This window comes from Labrus mixtus, chromosome 9, assembly GCF_963584025.1.
Source record: "Labrus mixtus chromosome 9, fLabMix1.1, whole genome shotgun sequence".
NCBI lineage: Eukaryota > Metazoa > Chordata > Actinopteri > Labriformes > Labridae > Labrus > Labrus mixtus.
The window spans coordinates 29,933,045-29,942,423 of NC_083620.1; positions in this window are offsets into that span (position 1 = coordinate 29,933,045).

The window sequence follows — 9,379 nt, forward strand, 5'->3', positions numbered from 1 at the left end:
GTTAATTTGAGTCATGGAAAATATAAACAAAGGAGGTCTGGGCATTTAAATGAACTAAATGAAAACCATTAAACTTCTCACTAACAGTCTGCTTTACTTTCTTAGATAATAAAGATCTTTAAGTTCTACATTCAGACAGATTCATGACCCGCTGAAAGTCCATCACAGGAGCTTTAAAAAAACAAAAACAAATTAACAAACAATCATTTTCCATGTACCAGAATTGGGTACCAGACTATGTTTAGGCAGGCTTGTTGCTTTCAGCTGATTATTCCACCAGTTCAACATAGAAAGAACTTTCAAATGTCGCGGGACAGGTGTTAATGCACGCCTGCCTGTGCGGTTGTACGTCAGTGCACATATACAGTTGCATCTTTTTACTGCAACTGTAGGTGTCATTGCGTGTCAGTGGTGTCGGCAGCACATTAATCTCAAATCCTCTTTATGAGAGAATCTGTGTCTGCATCTGTGTCGGTTTTCAATTACTGTGTATTATTTTTAATTTTAGTGTCAGAAAAAATGGTGTTGTCAAATTGTACATTGTAAAAAAAAAAAAGTTAAACACACAGTATATAAATTCCGCCACCAGGGGGCTCTCAATCAAAACAATAACAAAAGATGACGTCGAGGCATTTAATCTACATGACGTTTTTATCACAGCAGAACATACAGCGACAGTAATGCAGCTTATTATGCAGCGGTATTTGACGTAACATCCAATGTTTCCACGGCAACGCTAAACATTTGGTGTTTTTTTCCAATAATGGTTCTTATGACGGTTCTGAAGATAGTTCTTAAGATTGGTTTTAAGATAGTTCTGATGATGGTTCTATCTGTTGGCTCTAATGATGGTTCTTATGATGGTTCTTGTGATGGTTCTGATGATGGTTCTACTGATTGGTTCTTATGATGGTTCTTATGGTGGTTCTTATGATAGTTCTGATGATGGTTCTATTTGTTGGCTCTTATGGTTCTTATGATGGTTCTTGTGATGGTTCTTATGATGGTTCTTGTGATGGTTCTTGTGATGGTTCTTATGATGGTTCTTATGATGGTTCTATTTGTTGGCTCTTATGATGGTTCTTATGATGGTTCTTATGATGGTTCTTATGATGGTTCTTGTGATGGTTCTTATGATGGTTCTTGTGATGGTTCTTATGATGGTTCTTATGATGGTTCTTGTGATGGTTCTGATGATGGTTCTATTTGTTGGCTCTTGTGATGGTTCTTATGATGGTTCTTGTGATGGTTCTGATGATGGTTCTATTTGTTGGCTCTTGTGATGGTTCTTATGATGGTTCATATGATGGTTTCTTGTGATGGTTCTTGTGATGGTTTTTGTGATGGTTCTTGTGATGGTTCTTATGATGGTTCTTATGATGGTTCTTGTGGTGGTTCTGATGATGGTTCTATTTGTTGGCTCTTATGATGGTTCTTGTGATGGTTCTTATGATGGTTCTTATGATGGTTCTTGTGATGGTTCTTATGATGGTTCTTGTGATGGTTCTTGTGATGGTTCTTATGATGGTTCTTGTGATGTTCTTATGATGGTTCTTGTGATGGTTCTTGTGGTGGTTCTGATGATGGTTCTATTTGTTGGCTCTTATGATAGTTCTTGTGATGTTCTTATGATGGTTCTTATGATGGTTCTTATGATGGTTCATATGATGGTTCTTATGATGTTCTTGTGATGGTTCATATGATGGTTCTTATGATGGTTCTTGTGATGGTTCTTATGATGGTTCTTGTGATGGTTCTTGTGATGGTTCTTATGATGGGTCTTATGATGTTCTTATGATGGTTCTTATGATGGTTCATATGATGGTTCTTATGATGGTTCTTATGGTGGTTCTTATGATGGTTCTGATGATGGTTCTATTTGTTGGCTGTTATGGTTCTTATGATGGTTCTTGTGATGGTTCTTATGATGGTTCTTGTGATGGTTCTTGTGATGGTTCTTATGATGGTTCTTATGATGGTTCTATTTGTTGGCTCTTATGATGGTTCTTATGATGGTTCTTGTGATGGTTCTTGTGATGGTTCTTATGATGGTTCTTATGATGGTTCTTGTGATGGTTCTTATGATGGTTCTTATGATGGTTCTATTTGTTGGCTCTTATGATGGTTCTTATGATGGTTCTTATGATGGTTCTTGTGATGGTTCTTATGATGGTTCTTATGATGGTTCTTGTGATGGTTCTGATGATGGTTCTATTTGTTGGCTCTTGTGATGGTTCTTATGATGGTTCTTGTGATGGTTCTGATGATGGTTCTATTTGTTGGCTCTTGTGATGGTTCTTATGATGGTTCTTATGATGGTTCTTGTGATGGTTCTTGTGATGGTTCTTGTGATGGTTCTTATGATGGTTCTTATGATGGTTCTTGTGATGGTTCTTATGATGTTTCTTGTGATGGTTCTTGTGATGGTTCTTATGATGGTTCTTATGATGGTTCTTGTGGTGGTTCTGATGATGGTTCTATTTGTTGGCTCTTATGATGGTTCTTGTGATGGTTCTTATGATGGTTCTTATGATGGTTCTTGTGATGGTTCTTATGATGGTTCTTGTGATGTTCTTATGATGGTTCTTGTGATGGTTCTTGTGATGGTTCTGATGATGGTTCTATTTGTTGGCTCTTATGATGGTTCTTGTGATGGTTCTTGTGATGGTTCTGATGATGGTTCTTGTGATGTTCTTATGATGGTTCATATGATGGTTCTTATGATGGTTCATATGATGGTTCTTGTGATGGTTCTTATGATGTTCTTGTGATGGTTCTTATGATGGTTCTTATGATGGTTCTTATGATGTTCTTATGATGGTTCTTATGATGGTTCTTATGATGGTTCTTATGATGGTTCATATGATGGTTCTTATGATGGTTCATATGATGGTTCTTATGATGGTTCTTGTGATGGTTCTTATGATGGTTCTTGTGATGGTTCTTATGATGGTTCTTGTGATGGTTCTTGTGATGGTTCATATGATGGTTCTTATGATGGTTCATATGATGGTTCTTATGATGGTTCTTGTGATGGTTCTTATGATGGTTCTTGTGATGGTTCTTGTGATGGTTCTTATGATGGGTCTTATGATGGTTCTTGTGATGGTTCTATTTGTTGGCTCTTATGATGGTTCTTGTGATGGTTCTTGTGATGGTTCTGATGATGGTTCTTGTGATGTTCTTATGATGGTTCATATGATGGTTCTTATGATGGTTCATATGATGGTTCTTGTGATGGTTCTTATGATGTTCTTGTGATGGTTCTTATGATGGTTCTTATGATGGTTCTTATGATGTTCTTATGATGGTTCTTATGATGGTTCTTATGATGGTTCTTATGATGGTTCATATGATGGTTCTTATGATGGTTCATATGATGGTTCTTATGATGGTTCTTGTGATGGTTCTTATGATGGTTCTTGTGATGGTTCTTATGATGGTTCTTGTGATGGTTCTTGTGATGGTTCATATGATGGTTCTTATGATGGTTCATATGATGGTTCTTATGATGGTTCATATGATGGTTCTTGTGATGGTAATAAAACAAGTTCTGTGTTTTAGAATAAATCAAAGAACAAATATATGAGAGGGACGACTTTTTTGGAAACATTCACAAGTTGAGTTCAGAGCACAAGTCCTGGTGTTAAACTGGTCGTCAGCTTTTACACACTTTGAGAGGATGTGTGTGTGTGTGTGTGTGTGTGTGTGTGTGTGTGTGTGTGTGTGTGTGTGTGTGTGTGTGTGTGTGTGTGTGTGTGTGTGTGTAGCAGCTGCTGCAGTAAGATTAGCAGCTCCTTTCATTCATTAGCTCTTTGTTAAGAAAAGCTTTCAGGAAGTAAAACCTTAATGAGAGCTGATGAATGACAGCTCAGACATTCACTCACACACGCACGCACACACACACACACACACACACACACACACACACACACACACACACACACACACACAGGGGAGGATTTGCTCGTCACTAACTAAAGATAAACTCACTCATACTTATGGATGAGTATGTGCTGTTATGTCAAAGTAGATTTTTAAACCTTTTATTAGTTTATTTTTTGGACATTTTTGCATTTATTGGGTCGGACAGCTGAAAAGAGACAGGACACATCTGGAGAGAGCTGGGGACAACATGCAGTAAAGGGCCGAGGTCCGACCCAAACTCATAGCCGCTGTGACCACAGACCCCGCACACGGGACATCATCGGAAGGCTATCGGCCCCCACATTTTTGAATATTTATTGAGCGATCATCTCTTATCCTCTGAAAGTCTCACTCATTGTAAAAATATGTAATGTATGATTCATTTTAGCAATCTTTGATCCCAGGACCTTTTCTTACTTTCTGTTCCAAACATCAGAACTGAACCGGTGAAAAAGCGTTTAAGTTTAATTTCCCTTTACTTGGAGTGAATTACAAAATGATGCAGACTAAACGAGCTCCTCTGATTGGATGAATTTAAAGGGATGTTAAACGACTTGGAGGACACATCTGGCTGTAGACGATCTCCCTGACGTGTTTGTGGACGATCTTGACATACATTTGCTTTTTAAATTTGTTATTCTTGTTGTTAAATGTCTCATAATGGCTTTAAATTTGTCTTAGATCTGAACTGAAGACCAACTTTATAAACTGCATTCTTGCGCATGTTTTGCTACAGTGACTGATTTTTATTAAGCAGCACAAAAACATTGAATAATTTGCACGATGCTGTCGTCAATGAGTGTGTGTGTCTGTTTTATGAAGGTGAGTGTGCAGGTGTCTTCAGTCTCTGACAGGAAGCGGTGATGACATCACACACCTCTCCGTCTTGTTGAGAAGCGAGCGTTTCTTTAATAAACAGGAAGCAGCTGCTGCCGCCGCACCAGAAGCCTCAGCCGGTACTTAACCTGTCAGCCAATCAGACACTAGCATTTCAAACGGCTTCAATAAACTTTAATGAGCTTTAATTACAGCTGAGAGCTTCACTGGAACGCATACACACACTGCCTTTTAACTTTTTGCTTGTGCGTGTGAATGAATGGCTGCTGATGCCGTTTTCAACCTTAGAAAGTCGATTCATTGAAAACAAAAAGACGACTAATCAGCCGCATTATACAGCATATCACACACACACGTATGCACACACTCAGAACACGATGACATAAGCACCGGTGAAGGTCAGAGGTCAAACTGTTGTCAAATGTCTGAACCAATCAGAGAATGTCTGATAAAACAAAGAAACAAAGCTTGCGTCTCCATGGTAACGTTATCAACAGAGTCCAGGTTTGTGAGATCTTTGTTGAGCCTGGAGACTCAAAATCAAATGGTAATGTGTAGACAGGTTAAAACACAGCAGTTCCTCTAGTGTCCACTAGAGGCAGTCTCATGCCTGTTTGACTATTTCTGGTAGTTCCCTGGAGCTGGCAGGGTCTGTTGATTCAGGAGCTGATGAACATGTTATGGACAGTGGGTTAACAGCTTCAGCTGACCCTGGTACCTCTGCCTTGTCCTCAGGAGACCAGCACACTGGATGTCCGGCAATTCTGCTTTATCGCTCACTGTTCTCCTGCCTTGAGCTTAACCATGTCAGGTAACCACTAAGAACGGCTCTCATTTCATTTAATAGACTCACATGAATTTTCACTTGTTTTGGGTTATCCTTGGTTAAAGAAACATAACCAACACATAGACTGATCAACTGGGGTGATTTTGGGATGAATTTCGCCAATCATCCTTCCTTGTGTCTGGTTGACCCAATATCTGTACCAAGAACTCTGACTCCTCAGATTTTCCTGATCCCTTTCATGTCCCTCTCGTCTACCTGGATTTAGAAGAGGTGTGACTGCCTCCCTAAGCTCTCCCCTCCAAAAGGTCACCTCTACTCGCTGTCTGCCCCGGAGAAGGAGGCTATTCAAAGTTCCCAGGATGCAGGTATCATTCGTCCCTCCTCCTGCCTTGCTGGAGCATGTTTCTTTTTTGTGGATAAAAAAGACAAGTTGTCCTACATTCGATTCAGAGGCCTGAATGATATCACGATCAAGAACAGGTATCCTCTTCCACCCATTTCCTCTGTTTGAACAGTTGCATCTAGTTCAGTGGTTCTCAACTGGTGGGACTGGACCCAATAGTGGGTCGCAGAGCAGTTTGTAGTGGGTCGCAAAAAGGGTGCCTGGAAAAAAATGTTGTCAAAGAGAAGTGATTCATAAACCTGTTTGTCTCTTTGTTCTGTTATGTTTTCGACCATCTGAGGTCCGAACTGCACCATTTTTCATTAAATAAATTTGATTGGTAAAAAATAAATTTAAATTTTGATCACAATTTCTCTTTAAGAAGTTGGTGGTGGGTCCTGAGGCTGAATGGGATGAATGGAAAACTGCCTTGAACACACCTAGTGGCCACTAAGAATATCAGGTCATGCCATTTCACTAATGCCCCAGCAGTTTTTCCAGGCCCTGGAGAATGATATTCTAAGGTACTGGTTCTCAACTGGTTTAGCCTCAGGACTCATCACCAACTCCTTAATGAGAAAGTCCCACCCAAACTTCTGATATTTTTCAACCATTTAGATCTGTTAATGAAAAAAGGTGCAGTTTGGACCTCAGACAGTTCAAAACATGAGACAGAACAAAGAGAGGAAAACAAAACAAACATGTTTTAAAAGTGCTTCATAGATTTTTTTACACTTTTTTCCCCAGACACACCTTCGCAACCCTCTGAAAACGGCTAAGCGACCCACTTTTGGCTCCCGACCCATGAGTTGAGAACCACTGTTCTAAAAGACATGTTGAACAAGGTTGTTTTTGTCTACCTTGATGAATTTTGATCTTCTCCAGCCAGGGGAAGAGCACGTGTTACAATGGTTGCTGGAGAATCAACAATTTGTCAAGGCGGAGAAAAGATTTCCAGGGTTTGCTAACTAATACTGACATTTTATTAGGAACTATAGTTCTGCTGCAGCCCTTCTCAATGCTCTCATTTGCCCAGGAACAAGATATGCATGGAATATTGACGCCGAAGAGGCTCTTTCAATCCCTCAAGAAGTGGTTCTCCTTGGCTCCAACCATCAACCCCCAACACTCCCTCAAGAATTAAATCCAAGCCCAGCTGGATGCCTGGGCATGCTAATCATCAACCCAGACTTCCATCTCCCCAGCAACGTTTTACATCTCTCCTCCTGGGGCATTCTGAGGCGTTCCAAAGCTAGATGGGATATATAATCCCTCCAGCGAACTCTGGGTCTACCCCGGGGTCACCCTAAAATACCTAAACTTCTTCACTTGGGGTAAGGCTCACTCCCCACCTGGAGAGAGCAATCTACTGTTTTCCGGCAGAGAACCATGGCCTCAGACTTAGAGGTGCTAAACTTCGTCCCAGCCTCTTGGAACTTGGCTGCAAACCGTCCCAATGCCTGCTGAAGGTCCCAGCATGAGGAAGACAACAAACCACATCATCTGCAAAAAGCAGAGATGAGGTTTTTCACCTTGAGTTCCTGTCCAGGAAAATCACAAACAGAATCGTTGACAAGGGGCAACCCTGGCAAGGCCAAAACCCATTGGGAACGTGTCTGACTTTGTGCTGAGGATGCGGACACAGCTCCCACTTGTGTCATACAGGAACCGGATGGCTTGTAGCAACGGGCCCGGGACCACGTATTCCCCCAGTACTCCCCACATTATCATCTGAGGGACACGGTCATAAGCCTTCTCCAAGTCCACAAAACACTGGATGAGCAAATTCCCATTCCCAAGACAGCCCAACAATGTCCAGAGCCTTTAGCATCTCCGGGCATCTCATCCACACACACACATATATATATTTATATATGAAGAGCTCTTTTTCAAAACGCGATAAACGCCAAATTTAAAAAAAACTATCTCGCAATGTCATTCTGCTGTGTACTGATCCTATTCACTGTTAGACAGCTATATATCCTTGTTTAAAATGTACCTCAAAGTGCAGTTCCTTTCCAAACCGCGATAAGCTTTTTTTTGGCTAAACGCGGTATCTCCTCTCGACCAATTAGCGTTCGATCAGCGTTCTAAACTATTCAAGATGGCGGCGCCCTGAAGCGAGGAGTTTTGTTTGCCGGTCTCACTCTTGAAACTGTAATAGCTTTTAAAATGAACACTTTTGACGGTTCAGATGAGCAGGTGATACTTTCATCAGGTGGAGGACGAAGTCGATTGAACAAAGACAACCATAAACGCGAACAAATTAAGAAAACTCGCCATTCTGGTGGCGGATTGATTCCAACAGTAGGATGTACACACACTGCTGCCACAAGCTTTTGCCATGCAGATAAACTGACACCCGATGACTTGGTTATGAATTTTCGCAAGTTTTATGACAAACCTGAAAAGGTTGAACAGGACAGGGCTTTACTTCATCTGATGACTGTAACAACGGTGAAACGGCAGCGTCAAAAGGTCGAGGACGAGGACAAACGAAAGGACAGGAACGTGTCCGTGAAGTACAGTCTGCTGTGTAACGACCATCCAGATAAAGTGCCTGTCTGCAAAGCAACATTCCTCACAGTGTTAGGTGAGTATTGTTTTCATTTAAGAAATAGTTGAATACCATTTCGTAGTTTTTACCAAATGTTTACTTCCAACCTATATTGTCTCTATCCTTTGCTGGTAGGTTCTGTACAGCAAAGTTAGTGCTAGCTTAAAGCTTATTATAATGAATTCACAAATATGTGCCAGTACAATTTGGAGAGGTGGAAAAGGTTTTATTACACTAATGTCTTTTATCAAGAGAGGCATTTTAAGTTTGTTCAGAGTAAATGAAGTTTATTACGTGAACCTAATGCTGTTTATCTCACATTGGTTTAAACTGTAAAGTTAGTAGCCTATCTAATTAAGGTAGACGACTGACAACCTCAATAATTACATTTTTCAGGCATCAGCAAGGATCGTGTCTCCCGGGTTGGACAATATTATGCCAAGACTGCTGAGGCACGTCCAGCGAGAAGAGGTGGTGAGTACATTTCTCAGAGTTTGAGGGTGGTGTGGTGAATTTAATAAAAAAAACTTGTAGTGGCCGGTGGAGTTTACACTGTTCCTGACTTGGAAAGTCATGTTCCTCAGGACTTCCTATGTTCATCTTCAGTTCAGTTGCTGATGTAAAAAGCAAACATTAGTGGCCCACTCACTCTGAATGACTTTATTGTATGTATTGTAAACAGTGTTTCTTTTAAATGGTTACCTTTTGCCATACTTTTAATAGAGCCTGGCTCTTTGGCATTGTGGTCAAGTGGCACGTTTAGTACTCTTGAGACCTGGGTGGGGTGACCACCCTCGTCCTTCGCTACAAACGTTTGTAGCGAAGGACGAGGGTGACCTCGAACCCAGGTCTCCAGAGCACTAGACGTGCCCCGTGACACTAGACGTGT